This window comes from Entelurus aequoreus, linkage group LG18 (genome assembly GCF_033978785.1).
Source record: "Entelurus aequoreus isolate RoL-2023_Sb linkage group LG18, RoL_Eaeq_v1.1, whole genome shotgun sequence".
Classification (NCBI taxonomy): Eukaryota; Metazoa; Chordata; class Actinopteri; order Syngnathiformes; family Syngnathidae; genus Entelurus; species Entelurus aequoreus.
In genome coordinates, this window is record NC_084748.1 from 43,266,532 (window position 1) to 43,285,833 (window position 19,302).

Consider the following 19,302-nt stretch of genomic DNA (forward strand, 5'->3'; position numbering starts at 1 on the left):
GTTCGGTACATCAGATTTTTAGGAACACTAATACAAAACCTCACAATAATGTCTGATTGAATGCTAAAAACGTCATGACAGACCGCCTTCAAAAACGGAATGGAATTTTAAGTTTTATTACTGAATGAGACACCCAGAATGTACACTACCGTTCAAAAGTTTGGGGTCACATTGAAATGTCCTTATTTTTGAAGGAAAAGCACTGTACTTTTCAATGAAGATCACTTTAAACTAGTCTTAACTTTAAAGAAATACACTCTATACATTGCTAATGTGGTAAATGACTATTCTAGCTGCAAGTGTCTGGTTTTTGGTGCAATATCTACATAGGTGTATAGAGGCCCATTTCCAGCAACTATCACTCCAGTGTTCTAATGGTACAATGTGTTTGCTCATTGGCTCAGAAGGCTAATTGATGATTAGAAAACCCTTGTGCAATCATGTTCACACATCTGAAAACAGTTTAGCTCGTTACAGAAGCTACAAAACTGACCTTCCTTTGAGCAGATTGAGTTTCTGGAGCATCACATTTGTGGGGTCGATTAAACGCTCAAAATGGCCAGAAAAAGAGAACTTTCATCTGAAACTCGACAGTCAATTCTTGTTCTTAGAAATGAAGGCTATTCCACAAAATTGTTTGGGTGACCCCCAAACTTTTGAACGGTAGTGTACATTTACAATATTAACTATGAACGATAAAACACTGAATATTGACAACATAGCAAAATATGAACGCGATGGGTAAAAAAAACCAAAAAACACCTTCAATCTGATAAATCACCAAGCTTTAGAACTTTGTTGTAAAAATCTCCTTCCGCGTCTGTCCCTGACACCCGCATTTCAGGCTGGCCGCTCTGGAAACACTCTGTGGAAACGCTCCCCACCCACACCTCGTCTGAGGCCAGGGAAAAAAACCTCATAGCCAATGCACACATAAACGTGTGTAAGAAGGAAACATCAAAGAACACAAAGGACATTAAAGACATTAAAAGAGCACAGCCGATGCAACCAGCCACTTCCACACACAGCCACAAAAGTAAAACAACAACAAAAAACAACAACAACAAAAATATACACTCTGGTGGCCTCATGGCCGGAGACAGGAGCAGACCCAACAAAGCAACCCTCGGCCGCCCACCAACTCTCGGCCAGTGTCCAGTCCCCATGGATGAGTTCTGAAAGAAACATGGCACTTGGAAACACGCTTGGTGATGCTGGCTCAATTTGCTTCAGATTCTCACGACAAAGCCCGGCTGCGAGGGCCCGACGCGAGATTCCAGGCTAACGAGCTGATGATTATTGTTCTTTGTTATGTTCATGCCCAGAGGAGGGCCCCTGTGCATTCAGGGTGTGGAAGCATCCCGACAGCTCAGTCCGGTTCCTGCTTTAATCATTAAAGGCAAGCTTGTCGTAAATGCACACACACACACACACACATGGGGCGGCATGGCTCAGATGGTAGAGTGGCACTTGAGGGTTCTTGGTTCTATTCCAGCTTCCGCCATCAGCGTGGGAATATAAAGTTATTTCCGTATCATTTCAGGCACTATATAGATGCAGACCATTTACCATAATGCTTGTCATTCAACCCAGGACATTACACATAATGATACTGCTGTATCAGTACAGTTTGTAATCGTAGGAATGATATCGTTGTGAATTTCAGCTATCCCCATTTGATATTGATATCAGATACCAATAAAAAAAACACAAAAACAACAGATTATATTCTGATGAAAGCAGTCTGTTCTGCTCCCGCTAACGCAGGTGTGTCAATGTCATTTTAGATGGGGGGGGGCACATGGAGAAAAATCTACTCCCAAGTGGGCCGGACTGGTAAAATCACGCCACGATAACTTAGAAATAAAGATGGTTTTCTTTGTTTAAGAATAGAACGAGCACATTGTTAAAATGTACAAATCATATTGTGTTTTTTTTTACAATTACATGTTGCGGTTAATAGTATTCTATCTTTATTTGTCGTTATTTATATTTTCTGAATAAATGATGTGATAATGTTCATCAGTCAACTCATTGGTGTTCATTTTCAATCTATCAAGATAAAAAAAATTATCATCGGCCGATAAATGCTTTAAAATGTAATATCGGAAATGATCGGTATCGGTTTCAAAAAGTAAAATGTATGACTTTTTAAAACGCCTCTGTACGGAGTGGTACACGGACGTAGGGAGAAGTACAGAGCAGTTGCGTCTCCCAGTCATACTTGCCTACCCTCCCCATTTTCCCGAATTTCAGTGCGCTCCCGAAAATCTCCCGGGGCAACCATTCTCCCAAATTTCTCCCGATTTCCACCCAGACAACAATATTTAAAGGCACTGCATTTGCGTGCCGGCCCAGTCGCATAATATCTACGGCTTTTCACACACACAAGTGAATGCAAGGCATACTTGGTCAACAGCCATACAGGTCACACCGAGGGTGTCCGTATAAACAACTTTAACACACTGTTACAAATATGCGCCACACTGTGAACCCACACCAAACAAGAATGACAAACACATTTCGGGAGAACATCCGCACCGTAACACAACATAAACACAACAGAACAAATGCCCAGAACCCTCCTCATGCTCTCTCAGGGAGAGCATGTCCCAAATTCCAAGCTGCTGTTTTGAGGCATGTTAAAAAATATAATGCACTTTGTGACTTCAATAATAAAAATATGGCAGTGCCATGTTGGCATTTTTTTCCATAACTTGAGTTGATTTATTTTGGAAAACCTTGTTACATTGTTTAATGCATCCAGCGGGGCATCACAACAAAAGTAGGCATAATAATGTGTTAATTCCACGACTGTATATATCGGTATCGGTTGATATCGGAATCAGTAATTGAGAGTTGGACAATATCGGAATATCGGATATCGGCAAAAAAGCCATTATCGGACATCTCTAAAAAAAATGTATACCAAAATCAAATAACAGGATGTTTTTTATGTACACTACCGTTCAAAAGTTTGGGGTCACCCAAACAATTTAGTGGAATAGCCTTCATTTCTAAGAACAAGAATAGACTGTCGAGTTTCAGATGAAAGTTCTCTTTTTCTGGCCATTTTGAGCGTTTAATTGACCCCACAAATGTGATGCTCCAGAAACTCAATCTGCTCAAAGGAAGGTCAGTTTTGTAGCTTCTGTAACGAGCTAAACTGTTTTCAGATGTGTGAACATGATTGCACAAGGGTTTTCTAATCATCAATTAGCCTTCTGAGCCAATGAGCAAACACATTGTACCATTAGAACACTGGAGTGATAGTTGCTGGAAATGGGCCTCTATACACCTATGTAGATATTGCACCAAAAACCAGACATTTGCAGCTAGAATAGTCATTTACCACATTAGCAATTTATAGAGTGTATTTCTTTAAAGTTAAGACTAGTTTAAAGTTATCTTCATTGAAAAGTACAGTGCTTTTCCTTCAAAAATAAGGACATTTCTATGTGACCCCAAACTTTGGAACGGTAGTGTAGTTTGATAATTTTCCTCGACTGGTGCACTAACATCATTTGGTTTATTTTGTACATATGTAGCATCATCTGCAAAGATACAAAGAATTGCTATTGCGACATCCAGTGGACACATTTGGAACAGCAGGGGTAGTAAAATAAATACTGTATTGATTTATATTGATATATAATGTATATATTGTGTTTTTTATGTTGATTTAATTAAAAAAAATAAAATTAAAAAAAACTTTTTTTTTTTTCTTTTTTTTTTTCTTAATTTCTTGTGCGGCCGCGGCCCGGTACCGATCCGTGGACCGATTGGTACCGGTCCGTGGACCGATTGGTACCGGGCCGCGGCCGCACAAGAAATGTAAAAAAAATAAATTAATTTAAAAAAAGTTTTTTTTTATTTTTTTATTAAATCAACATAAAAAACACAATATATACATTATATATCAATATAAATCAATACAGTCTGCAGGGATACAGTCCGTAAGCACACATGATTGTATTTGGTTGGGGGACCACTGATTTAGAGGGTTTTGTGGGCAAAATAAAGAGCCCCCATTGATTCAATTGTTACCAGACTTTTTATTTCTGTAAAGCGGTCAACATTGTGTAACTTCATTTTAATCACCGCATTAGCGCCGTGGAAAAAGCAACAGATCTGAGGCCTCACCTGGAACGCTTGCATGTGCAGAAAAAAAGGGAGGGGGACTCACACCGCAGCCTCCGAAGCAGAACCTGGTTCTGTAACAGCTTCTTCCATCAGGCCGTAAGACTCTTGAACGCATCATAATTATCCCCTCAACTCCCCCCAAAATGGATTAACTCGCTGGAATAAAAAAGACAATACAACATACATCCATAAACGTGGATGCATATGAAAAAGTGCCATATATTTATCTGTACAGTAACCTATTTATTTATTTATATATGCACCTTATTGCTTTTTTTATCCTGCACTACCATGAGCTAATGTAACGAAATGTCGTTCTTATCTGTACTGTAAAGTTCAAATTTGAATGACAATAAAAAAGGAAGTCGAAGTCGATTAAATGCACACACTGCAAAAAGTCAGTGTTCAAAAACAAGAAAAAAAAATACAAAAAATGAGGGGTATTTTATTTGAACTAAGGAAAATTATCTGCCAATAGAACAAGAAAATTTGGCTTGTCAAGACTTTCCAAAACAAGTAAAATTAGCTAACCTCAATGAGCCCAAAAATACCTTAAAATAAGTATATTCTCACTAGTAATAACAAGTGCACTTTTCTTGGTAGAAAAAAAAGGGACATTTTTGCTCAATATGTTGAAAAATATTCTTAAATTAAGTAAATGTTAGTGCCATTATCTTGACATAATGATATGCGCTCGGCATTACATTTCTTGAAACCGGCAAACTTATACAAAAAACTAAATTATTTTTCTTGGGGCGGTATAGCTCGGTTGGTAGAGTGGCCGTGCCAGCAACTTGAGGGTTCCAGGTTCCATTCCCGCTTCCGCCATCCTAGTCACTGCCGTTGTGTCCTTGGGCAAGACACTTTACCCACCTGCTCCCAGTGCCACCCACACTGGTTTAAATGTAACTTAAGATATTGGGTTTCACTATGTAAAGCGCTTTGAGTCACTAGAGAAAAGCGCTATATAAATAGAATTCACTTCACTTCTTAATGTAAAGGCAACAAAGCAACCGCTTGTTACTCTCGGGGTCTCCTAGCCGCTCAGGCAAATCATATTGTCTAAAAATACATTTTTCCATCGATAACATGACATCATCGCGTCAAGTCCGTGCTCTTTTAGTCAATTAATGCGCATATATACAAATATCATTTTTTTATTGTAATTTTGAAGAATTTATCTGAACGTGCATGAGCTATTTCTGTTCAAAATAGTTAGAAATGTCACATGTTAAATGTTTGAATATGAACTGTCAGCTTACTGTACTGTGCCAACTGTACTACTATACGAGTACCTATTTTCTATTGTTTCATTGAAAGTAAAATAAAAATAGTCCATTTGGCTGTCATCTGTTTTAATTATGAGACACAATTGTGTCAAAGTCATGATTTTTTTGTTCATGCTTGAAATAAAAAAATATTACTTTAAAAAAAGTAGTTTTATACTTGTGAGTGTTGATGACACAGCTTTGCAACAGTTGATATTCTAGTTTCAAGCATGTTTTACTCAATATAGGTCATCAAATCTCAGCAACAAGCTGTAATATCTTACTGAGATCATTTAGGACCAAACCCCTTAAAACAAGTAAAACACTCTAACATAAAATCTGCTTAGTGAGAAGAATGATCTTATCAGACAGAAAATAAGCAAATATCACCCTTATTTGAGATATTTCATCTTACTTAGATTTCAGTTTTTGCACACCAAACCAAACCTTGTGACTTGTGTACACACTTATTGGAAACAGGGCGACGAGGCAAAGTTGAAGTTCGGTCACGTTTAGAAAGTACTTTTTAATTTACGTAATGAGGCAGATGTCAGGGGTTGTTTGTGCCAGAAGATCATACGTTTGAAGTCAAGTATTAAAGCAATTAAGAGAAGTCAGACACCGCCTTGGGAAATAGTTTAGTTCTGACTTTAGCAACGAGGCACTTTTGCTTTTTTGACCACGATGCAATCCTCTTCCCCAGTCTCACACTCAGTGGAGAGAGAAAGGATTAAAAAAAAAAAAAAAAAAAAAAAAAACCCACAATATTTAAAGGAGGGAACCACCACCACCCAGGACATCAACAACACCCGTGGCCTGCTGCAACTGAATAAAAAAGAAAAGTTCATTGGGTTGCACAAAAGAGAACAAAATCAAACTCGTGAGACTGATTTATGGTTTGTCAATACTCATAAGTCAGGATTAATGTAAATACAAGACCTTAGAACAAGACATAGAATAGGGTTAAAGAACTCAATAGTATTGCTAAAACGGGACCTGGTGACGCTTGGCAGTTAAAGAAAAATGCCAAACCACAAAAAAGGTAAGCGGGCAGACTGGTTTAGTTGAAACCACGTTGTGATACAGCTGTGATGAAGCTGTGATAAACTTAGGCGCCGATCTACATTTCTGCCAGTGGGTGCTCGGCGTGTGTGTGTTAGTGTTGTGCCAATACCAATATTTTGGTACTTTTCGGTACTTTTCGGTACTTTTCTAAATAAAGGTGTCAGAGTAATTGTATCTAAGTTATCGCAAAACTTTGTGTTGCCATGAGTTCCCGCCGAGAAGACAAAAGCCGTCTTTGACCCTACCAAGAAGAAGGCTTGTAAAACTCCACTGTGTAGGATGGGAAGCAACATGGAGGTGTTCTGTTTCTTTGATGTATTGTAATCCACAGATATATTTGGTCTTGACCCAAGAACTACAAAGCGGAGAGGAAGCAGGACCAGACTCCCCTCCAGGCGACCTGTCCTTTGAACTGTCGTACGAACTTTTCTTTGAACTGTTTTTTAATCAAAGGCGATGGCTGTTTACGACCCCCGTCCCTTAGAAACAGCTGTTGCCATGTAATCAGGGAAAGTCCAAATCAAAGAGGAGGCGTACAATCTTTCGTCAGAGCGTGGTGAGACTGTTCAAAGAGTACAGTGCAGACGTCTCTCCTCAATTGAGCCAAATTTAATTCTGTCTCTGTTTAATTCCTTGCTTCTTGTGTTGTTTAATATATGTCATCAGTGTTTGAACCTGACAAAAGGGGACCACAAAAATTTAATTATTGGCTTTATTTTAACAAAAAAATCTTAGGGTACATTAAACATATGTTTCTTATTGTAAGTTTGTCCTTAAATAAAATAGTGAACATACAAGACAACTTGTCTTTTATTAGTAAGTAAACAAACAAAGGCTCCTAATTTAGTCTGCTGACATATGCAGTAACATATTGTGTCATTTATCTACCTATTATTTTGTCAACCTTATTAAGAACAAGTGGTAGAAAATGAGTTATTCATGTACTTGTTCATTTACTGTTAATATCTGCTTACTTTCTGTTTCAACATGTTCTATCTACACTTCTGTTAAAATGTAATAATCACTTATTCTTCTGTTAATTGATACTTTACATTAGTTTCGGATGATACCACAAATGTGGGTGTCAATCCGATACCAAGTAGTTACAGGATCATACATTGGTCATATTCAAAGTCCTGATGTGCCCAGGGACATATTTTCCTGAGTTTATAAACTCAGGAAAATAAAAAAATTCAAAATTAAAAAATACCAAAAATAAATTAAAAAAGAGTTTATAACCGTAATATAATTGTAAAAAAACGAAAGAAGATTTTGTGATGCTAAAAAATATCAATGTAATCATAGTAGAATCGACTTGATACGCTATTGTACTTGGTATCATTACATTAGTTTTGGATGATACCACAAATTTGGGTATCAATCCGTTACCAAGTAGTTACAGGATCATACATTGGTCATATTCAAAGTTCTCATGTGTCTAGGGACATATTTACTGAGTTTATGAATATAACATACATTTTTTAAAAACGAAAGAAGATTTTGTGATGTTAAAAAATATAGATGATAGTAGAATCGACTTGATACGCTATTGTACTTGGTATAATTACAGTGGATTTTAGCTGTAGATCCACCAATGGCGTTTGTTTATATTGTAGCGTCCCGGAAGAGTTGGTGCTGCAGGGAATTCTGGGTATTTGTTCTGTAGTGTTTATGTTGTGTTGCGGTGCCAATATTCTTCCAAAATGTGTTTGTCGTTGTTGTTTAGTGGGGTTTCACTACATGGCACATGTTTATGACAGTGTTGGCGTTGTTCATACGGTCACCTTTAGTGTGACATGTATGGCTGTTGACTAAGTATGCCCTTCATTTGCCGGTGTGCAGTGTATTCAAAGTTAAGATGATTGTGTCATTAGTTTATTATCAGGCACAATGAAACCTTGGTTAGACTTTCTTAATTATAGACGATACGATTTGTGACTTTTTTATTATGTAAAGTTAGATCAACCTCGCCACAAAATGAACAACAACATGAAAGATGCCATCAATTCCACGTGGGTGCTCGGCATTGTCGGCGCCTATGGTGATAAAGGTGTATTACCAGGAAGTTTTGGAATAAAAAATAACTTGGCAGTGTACAAAAAGTTGTATTGACATTAAAACTGTCAGCACCTGTTAGGTCGGGTTTTGCATGTTTGTTTTTTTCCATTCCTGTCTTCGCTCTTATTTTTCCATTTCACTTCCTGTTTGTCGACACCACTTTGCTGCTTTGAGCGCTGTTTCCCTCACCGGCTCTTGATAAGCAATTGGTGGACTCACCTGCCTCTGATCGCTGATTAAGAGGGTTTATAGTCACCTGCCTCTCAATGCTGGATCATTGTTTCGTGTTTTATACTCTGAACCTGCATGCTTTTTTTGTGCACTTCCCTGCTGCACTAGCCACTTGAGTTGGGCGAAAGACCTCATTTTACCTGCAGGTGGTGACAACTGCCACTACCACGCCATACCGTAAACCAGGGGTGTCCAAACTTTTTCCACTGAGGGCCGCACATGAACAATCAAAGCAAGCAGGGGCCATTTTGATATTTTTTATTTCAAAAACCAATACAATATATGTATAAAAAAATATACATTTAGGCCTCCACCCAAAGGGTTTTGGTCAAAAAAATATTAAAAATGTGTCATTATTCAGTATTATTATTTTTATTATTATTGAAGTTTTAAATCTCTTGATAAACATAGGTCTATCTGTCAATATAAAGTTTTTAAAGATTTACGATTGTCAAAAACCCATTTTTTTAATGGAAAAAAAACACAAAATATGCAATATTTCCACCCAATAAAATTTTTAAGTGGAATATTTGAGATTATATAATAATTGGAGCCTTAAAAAGGTCAATAACTCTTTTAATTCATTATTATTTTTTGAGCAATGACACTTAAAAACAAATCACACTAACATTATTGGGGATCCAAAAGGGTCCTACTCATTAAAGTGTTAAAAAATAAATTATACATTTTTTTTTACTGTTTACTTTTAACACAATAATCTCAATAATCTCAACTTCAGATCTATCCGCCAATTATACATTTTATTGGTGTTCATGTTTTTTGTTTGTTCGTTTGAGGCCCTTCTTTAAAAAAAAACCCAGCTCAACTACAAAATATGCAACATTTTCCCCCAAAAATATCTCAAAGTGGAATATTTATTGTCATAATGACATTGATTTTGATTCATTGTCATTTTTTAAAGAAAGAAACAGCCTGCATGGCAGCTTTGTGTTATTAGAGTAAACATTGCTACATGTTCTTGTTACATTTCACCTGTTTGCTCTTTTATACCATTTTTTATGTTTTTAATTTTTTCCAATCGTATTTTTAAAATGTGCCGTGGGGCCGTTAAAAAATGACCTGCGGGCCGCAAATGTGGCCCCGGACCGCACTTTGGACACCCCTGCCATAAACAAACAGTAATGGCATTTTAAAATACTGTTGTTAAATGACATTACAAAATGTGGATCTATTTTGCATTTAGACAATGTTTAGTTTTTTTTTTTTGGACAGACGTTTTTTTTCTATGTGTTGCAGGTTTTTATTTTCAACTTTTTATTTTTTAGATTCCCTTCTCTCTTTTTCAGTTTCAACTAGGGTTGTACGGTATACCGGTATTAGTATAGTACCGCGATACTAATGAATCATATTCGGTACTATACCGCCTCTGAAAAGCACCGGTCCACCACGTCGTTTTTATTGCTGTTTTACGAGCAGACGAGCAGGTTCGGCAGCGCACAATCACAGAGTACTTACAAGCAGACACAGTGTGTAGACAGAAAAGGGAGAACGGACGCGTTTTGGCTTAAAAACTAACGATAAAGGTGAAGTTATAACACTGAAATACCCTCAGGAAGAGGTGCTTTAAGACATGGCTAGCTAGCTAGCAGCTAACGTCCTGCTACTTCTAAATCACTAATCCTTGTCTACATGGCGACAAAGAAAGTATGTTTCTTACAAGTATCATCCCTGCAGGACGAGGAATAACTAAACATGCTTCACTACACACCGTAGCTCACCGGCGTCAAAATGTAAACAAACGCCATTGGTGGATCTACACCTAACATCCACTGTAATGATACCGAGTACAGTAGCGTAGTTAGTCGATTTTTTTGCATCACAACATCTTTCGTTTTTTTAGAATGTATATTATGTTTATAAACTCAGGAAATATGTCCCTGGGCACATGAGGACTTTGAATATGACCAATGTATGATCCTGTAACTACTTGGTATCGGATTGATACCCACATTTGTGGTATCATCCAGAACTAATGTAAAGCATCCAAACAACAGAAGAATAAGTGATCATTACATTTTAACAGAAGTGTAGATAGAACATGTTAAAAGAGGAAGTAAGCAGATATTAACAGTAAATGAACAAGTAGATTAACAATTCATTTCCTACCACTTGTCCTTAATAATGTTGACAAAATAATAGAATGATAAATGACACAATATGTTACTGCATATGTCAGCAGACTAAATTAGGAGCCTTTGTTTGTTTACTTACTACTAAAAGACAAGTTGTCTTGTATGTTCACTATTTTATTTAAGGACAAACTTGCAATAATAAACATATGTTTAATGTACCCTAAGATTTTTGGTTAAAATAAAGCCAATAATGCCATTTTTTGTGGTCCCCTTTTATTTAGAAAAGTACTGAAAAATATCAAAATAATTTTGGTACCGGTACCAAAATATTGGTATCCGGACAACACTAGTTTCAACTTGGGGATCAATAAAGTCTGTATAAGTCTAAGTCTATAGTGTTTTTTTCGAGTCACTCAATACGTATGACACTGAGACCCCGTCATTCATTCACTCCACGTCCCCACATTGCGGGTGGTAAGCTACATTTGTAGCCACAGCTGCCCTGGTATAAAGTTGTGGATATTGGCAGGAACTGGAACACGCAGTCGTATAAACGCCGATCCACAGCATCCCAAACATGCTAAGTGGGTGACATGTCCGGTGGGTATGCTGGCCGTCCAGGAATTGTGTACAGATCCTCATGCTGCAACATGAGGTGATGGTCTCGGGTGAACGGCACAACAATGGGCCTCATGTTCTCATCACGGTATAACATACGCCATTTACCAGGCCATCTGGTCTGAACAGTGAAAACCAGGATTCATCCGTGAAGAGAACACCTCTCCTATGTGCCAGACGCCATCGATTGAGAGCATTTGCCCACTCGAGTCGACAAACTGCAGTCAGGTCGAGACACCGATGAGGACGACGAGCATGCAGACGAGCTTCCCTGAGACGGTTTCTCACAGTTTGTGCAGGGATTCTTTGGTTATGCAAACCGATTGTTGCAGCAGCTGTCCGGGTGGCTGGTCTCGGACGATCATGGAGGTGCCCCTGCTGGATGTGGAGGTCCTGGAGAATTTTCTGAAACGCCTTTGGAGACAGCTTATTGTAGAGCAGTGGTCCCCAACCACCGGTCCGTGACGCATTTGCTACCGGGCCGCACAGAAACAATACACTTGTTAATAGATGTATATTACAACTCCTTTGTTATATAGTACATGGGACAATGCACAGTAATGGACATATACAATGTTAATATGCCGGGTTGCAGCCACAGGCTAATTTCCATCTACAGTGACCTGCAGGGTCATTGTATATAGCAGGAGTTCTTAACCTGTTTAACCTCGAGACCCAACTTTTCCAACTGAGGAGCCTGGGGCCCACTCCAATATTAACCCTGAACTAGTAATCTCACTTTTGATTTTGATCACATTCAATACTTACATTTAACCTACTTACAGTTTTACTACCTTGTCAAATTATGTAAAAGCATGTGTAAAAGCAAGATTATTATTAGTTTAACAAATAAACCTTAGGCTTAGGTCAAGCCGATTTGAGAATACAAACCCCGTTTCCATATGAGTTGGGAAATGGTGTTAGATGTAAATATAAACGGAATACAATGATTTGCAAATCATTTTCCAACCCATATTCAGTTGAATATGCTACAAAGACAACATATTTGATGTTCAAACTGATAAACATTTTTTTTTTGTGCAAATAATCATTAACTTTAGAATTTGATGCCAGCAACACGTGACAAAGAAGTTGGGAAAGGTGGCAATAAATACTGATAAAGTTGAGGAATGCTCATCAAACACTTATTTGGAACATCCCACAGGTGAACAGGCAAATTGGGAACAGGTGGGTGCCATGATTGGGTATAAAAGTAGATTCCATGAAATGCTCAGTCATTCACAAACAAGGATGGGGCGAGGGTCACCACTTTGTCAACAAATGCGAGAGAAAATTGTTGAACAGTTTAAGAAAAACCTTTCTCAACCAGCTACTGCAAGGAATTTAGGGATTTCACCATCCACGGTCCGTAATATCATCAAAGGGTTCAGAGAATCTGGAGAAATCACTGCAGGTAAGCAGCTAAGCCTGTGACCTTCCATCCCTCAGACTGTACTGCATCAACAAGCGACATCAGTGTGTAAAGGATATCACCACATGGGCTCAGGAACACTTCAGAAACCCACAGTCAGTAACTACAGTTTGTCGCTACATCTGTAAGTGCAAGTTAAAACTCTCCTATGCAAGGCGAAAACCGTTTATCAACAACACCCAGAAACGCCGTCGGCTTCGCTGGGTCTGAGCTCATCTAAGATGGACTGATACAAAGTGGAAAAGTGTTCTGTGGTCTGACGAGTCCACATTTTAAATTGTTTTTGGAAACTGTGCACGTCGTGTCCTCCGGACCAAAGAGGAAAAGAACCATCCGGATTGTTTTAGGCGCAAAGTTGAAACGCCAGCATGTGTGATGGTATGGGGGTGTATTAGTGCCCAAGACATGGGTAACTTACACATCTGTGAAAGCGCCTTTAATGCTGAAAGGTACATACAGGTTTTGGAGCAACATATGTTGCCATCCAAGCAACGTTACCATGGACGCCCCTGCTTATTTCAGCAAGACAATGCCAAGCCACGTGTTACATCAACGTGGCTTCATAGTAAAAGAGTGCGGGTACTAGACTGGCCTGCCTGTAGTCCAGACCTGTCTCCCATTGAAAATGTGTGGCGCATTATGAAGCCTAAAATAGCACAAGGGAGACCCCCGGACTGTTGAACAACTTAAGCTGTACATCAAGCAAGAATGGGAAAGAATTCCACCTGAGAAGCTTCAAAAATGTGTCTCCTCAGTTCCCAAACGTTTACAGAGTGTTGTTAAAAGGAAAGGCCATGTAACACAGTGGTGAACATGCCCTTTCCCAACTACTTTGGCACGTGTTGCAGCCATGAAATTCTAAGTTAATTATTATTTGCAAAAAAAACCAAAACTTTATGAGTTTGAACATCAAATATCTTGTCTTTGTAGTGCATTCAATTGAATATGGGTTGAAAATAATGTGCAAATCATTGTATTCCGTTTATATTTACATCTAACACAATTTCCCGACTCATATGGAAACGGGGTTTGTAAGTACTAATCAAATAAACAATACATTGGATGGATGGATGGATGTAACTAAATTAATAATATATATGTTTCTTAACTAAACTAAACTTTCTTTTATATTGTCATTGCTGCCACAAGTGGTGGAAAAGTGTATTTTAACTAAGTACCACTGCTGCCGATACAGACCACAGCTGAAAAGCAATGATATTACATTCTAGGGGGCGCTCGTGGCCCTATGGTTAGGAAACACTGGTATACAGTATATGCCATCAACATGCCAGGGACCAAGTCTTTGCAAAGAAACACGCCCAGGGCTCCCACTACTTCAGTCTTATAGTGAGTTGATTTTTCATTCGCTGTTTTTATCTGACACACATGGAAAGCCGGTCCGTGAAAATAATGCATACTTTAAATTAAGATTGGGGAACCCTGTGGTAGAGAAATAAACATTCAATTCAACAGCACGCTCCCTCAAAAACTGCAACATCTGTGGCATTGTGCTGTGTGATAAAACTGCACATTTCGGTGTGGTATTTTATTGTGGGCAGCCTAAGGCACACCTGTGCAATAATCATGCTGTTTAATCAACATCTTGATATGCCACACCTTTGAGTTGGGATGGATTAGAAGAAATGCTCACTAACACAGATTTAGACAGATTTGTGAACAATATTCAAGAGGAATGGGTCTCTTGTGTGTATAGTAAAAGTTTTAGATCTTTGAGTTCAATCCATGAAAAATGGGAGAAAACACAAAAAGTGTTGTGTTCATATTTTAGTTCGGTGTATATAGTGTTGCGTTTAGTGCTGTAAAACGCGACTAACAAAAACAAAAGTGTGGTCTGTAGTGTCATGTGTCGACGTAACAATAAAAGAAGGCATCCAGGTGTCGTCTTAATAAGCAGTTTTATTTACGATCTTACAGCTACTCCAAGTGCTAACTTGTAGCCTCAGACACATGATCTTGTAACTTGGAGACGGGCGGCAAGCCGTACATGTCACAACATAAAAGGCCCAGAACAGCTCCATTTCAATTAGAGAGGTAAAACAAAAGAATTAAACAGAAGAAAAAAATTATAAATAAATACAACTTTTATTTTTATATTTATTTATTTTTATATTATTTTTATATTGGTTTTACATTTATTTATTTTTTTGTTTTCATTCAGTCATTGGTGGAGCTAAGGATAATATTTGAATATTGTTTTTAATGTTGTTGTGCACTTTGGAAACATTTCTGTTGTTTAAATGTGCTATACAAATAAAGTGGATTTGATTTGATACAATGACCATCTTCGCCTTCAGCAGGCTCCTCGCCGAGGCCGCCGCCATCTTCGTCTTCAGCGGGCTCCTTTTTATGGGTCTACTGAAAATGTGAGCAAATGTGCTGGGTCAAAAGTATACATACAGCAATGTTAATATTTGCTTACATGTCCCTTGGCAAGTTTCACTGCAATAAGGCACTTTTGGTAGCCATCCACAAGCTTCTGCTTGAATTTTTGACCACTCCTCTTGACAAAATTGGTGCAGTTCAGCTAAATGTGTTGGTTTTCTGACATGGACTTGTTTCTTCAGCATTGTCCACACGTTTAAGTCAGGACTTTGGGAAGGCCATTCTGGAACCTTAATTCTAGCCTGATTTAGCCATTCCTTTACCACTTTTGACGTGTGTTTGGGGTCATTGTCCTGTTGGAACACCCAACTGCGCCCGAGACCCAACCTCCGGGCTGATGATTTTAAGGTTGTCCTGAAGAATTTGGAGGTAATCCTCCTTTTTCATTGTCCCATTTACTCTCTGTAAAGCACCAGTTCCATTGGCAGCAAAACAGTCCCAGAGCATAATACTACCACCACCATGCTTGACGGTATGGATGGTGTTCCTGGGATTAAAGGCCTCACCTTTTCTCTTCCAAACATATTGCTGGGTATTGTGGCCAAACAGCTCCATTTTTGTTTCATCTGACATCACATGGACAAAGATAAGACCTTCTGGAGGAAAGTTTGAGCTGTTTGGCCAGAGCAGCATTTTCAGTAGACCCATAATAAATTCATAAAAGATGCAAACTTCATGAATGTTTTTTGTGACCAACAAGTATGTGCTCCAATCACTCTATCACAAAAAAAATAACAGCCATGACATTATGTTCTTTACAAGTGTATGTAAACTTTTAACCACGACTGTAAATAGAATTATCCAGGTTTTACCAGCTAAGTCCAATCTGAAACAGGCGAAATAGAAATGAAGCAGCTGCGAACAGATAGGAAGTTTATTTGTGACAACTTAACACAACGTGTTTGGTACAGTTCATGTTATTTCTAAAATTATTTTTTAACTTGTTTGGCTTCATCTTATCAGATGTTGATAATAACACTCTGAGGTACAATTGTGATTGGATGCCCGGTGATGAATGCTGGTAAACACATTCTGTCCCAATCACCTGCTGGAATGTTGCCCCACTCAAATCAATGGACTGTGACGCTACCACAATGAACGGAGAAAAAAATGAGTGTCAGCTGAATAGCGGACTCTGAACAAAAGTTGTTTATATTCAAGCATTTGCTACATTATTCCTGAGCCACTGTCACATAATATCATTTATTGCTTTGTCAGAAGGCTTCAATTCATGTGACACTGTACCCTGCATTTCATACTGGGTCCTCAAATTCCATCTGACCAGTATTTTCTACTACTTCCAACTGCAATATGAGGTTGTGTGTGGGGGGGCGTGGCCTGTGGACCTGCAGCGAAGCGGGGTGTGCCAGGACCGGCTTCGAGATCAGCGACAGGTGCGTAGATGGCTCACCTGGGCCTGCTTATCTAATCACCTGTCGCTCTGTTAAAAGGCAGCAGCCGGGAAGGAGAGAGTAGTTGGTGGTGGAGCACGAGACTGACACGACACGACAATTGCTGAAAAGCACAAAACAAAGGACAATTTATTTAACAATAAAAAATTATTGTCAACCTGGAAGAGCCCGGCATGTCGGTGATTGGTGGTCCGAAGAACCCGGAAGCGAGAGTCCTCCACAGAGGCCTTGATCTGTTCCAGCGTTATTGCGTTGCACAAAACATCCATAAATGTACGGTTGGATGAATTTGACGTAAGACAGGGGTGTCCAAACTTTTTCCACTGAGGGGCCGCACACCGAAAAATCTAATCACGCGGGGGCCATTTTAATATTTTCTTTATTTTCAAAACCAATACAATATACACTTTTTTTTCACCTTTGGGGCTCGCTCAAGTAAGGTCCTAGGGACCCAGAAGGGTTTCAGTCTTATAAAAGGTTAAAAATAAGTCTCCCAATTTTTGGGGGCAAAAATACAAAATATACAATATTTTTCCCAAAAAGATTTTCAAAGTGGAATAATTGATGTGAAGTAATTTGATCCCTAAATAGGTCAATAATTCATAGCAAAATGTATTTTAATTTATTATTATTATTATTATTAGCAAAGGCAGGTGTTTTTTAATTCCACTAAATTTTTTAATAACAGTCAATATAATAATTAGTATTAGTATATAATTTGTATGAATTTTAAAAAAATCATTTTCACATTTTTCCTGTTTTTTTTGTTTGTTGTATTTGAGTCCTTTTTGTCCTTAAATCAGTCAATAATTCATAGCAACATTGATTTTGACTCATTATTATTTTTTGAAAAATTATTTTAAAAATCGTGTTATTAGCGTCAACAATGCAACTTTTTTTCTATTTGCATTTCACCTATTTGCTCTTTCATTCCACGTTTTAATGTTTAAAAAAAAAAAAAGTTTTAGTATTTTTAGAATGATGTGCCGCGGGCCGGTAAAACATGAGCTGCGGGCCGCAAATGGCCCCCGGGCCACACTTTGGACACCCCTGACGTAAGAGAACGGGTTCCATCAATGTCATCGCTGCACAGCACACAGATATGAGGCACGGAAGTCACTATAGGTGTCTGTGCAGCATATCTTTGCTGTAACTACCACTTTTAGATTTGTTCCAGACACTCGGGCATTCTAAGAATAGTTTTGCTGAGCAAAAATGACTAACAGATATATTTGTGAACAATTTGAACACAGGGAAACTCGCTAGCCGACCACACACACTATATTGCCAAAAGTACAAACCCCGTTTCCATATGAGTTGGCATATTGTGTTAGATGTAAATATAAACGGAATACAATGATTTGTAAATCATTTTCAACCCATATTCAGTTGAATATGCTACAAAAACAACATATTTGATGTTCAAACTGATAAACTTTTTTTTTTTTGTGCAAATAATCATTAACTTTAGAATTTGATGCCAGCAACACGTGACAAAGAAGTTGGGAAAGGTGGCAATAAATACTGATAAAGTTGAGGAATGCTCATCAAACACTTATTTGGAACATCCCACAGGTGAGCAGGCAAATTGGGAACAGGTGGGTGCCATGATTGGGTATAAAAGTAGATTCCATGAAATGCTCAGTAATTCACAAACAAGGATGGGGCGAGGGTCACCACTTTGTCAACAAATGCGTGAGCAAATTGTTGAACAGTTTAAGAACAACCTTTCTCAACCAGCTATTGCAAGGAATTTAGGGATTTCACCATCTACGCTCCGTAATATCATCAAAGGGTTCAGAGGATCTGGAGAAATCACTGCACGTAAGCAGCTAAGCCCGTGACCTTCCATCCCTCAGGCTGTACTGCATCAACAAGCGACATCAGTGTGTAAAGGATATCACCACATGGGCTCAGGAACACTTCAGAAACCCACTGTCAGTAACTACAGTTGGTCGCTACATCTGTAAGTGCAAGTTAAAACTCTCCTATGCAAGGCGAAAACAGTTTATCAACAACACCCAGAAACGCCGTCGGCTTCGCTGGGCCTGAGCTCATCTAAGATGAACTGATACAAAGTGGAAAAGTGTTCTGTGGTCTGACGAGTCCACATTTCAAATTGCTTTTGGAAACTGTGGACGTCGTGTCCTCCGGACCAAATAGAAAAAGAACCATTCAGATTGGTATAGGCGCAAAGTTGAAAAGCCAGAATGTGTGATGGTATGGGGGTGTATTAGTGCCCAAGACATGGGTAACTTACACATCTGTGAAGGTACCATTAATGCTGAATGGTACATGCAGGTTTTGGAGCAACATATGTTGCCATCCAAGCAACGTTACCATGGACGCCCCTGCTTATTTCAGCAAGACAATGCCAAGCCATGTGTTACATCAACGTGGCTTTATAGTAAAAGAGTGCGGGTACTAGACTGGCCTGCCTGTAGTCCAGACCTGTCTCCCATTGAAAATGTGTGGCGCATTATGAAGCCTAAAATAGCACAACGGAGACCCCCGGACTGTTGAACAACTTAAGCTGTACATCAAGCAAGAATGGGAAAGAATTCCACCTGAGAAGCTTC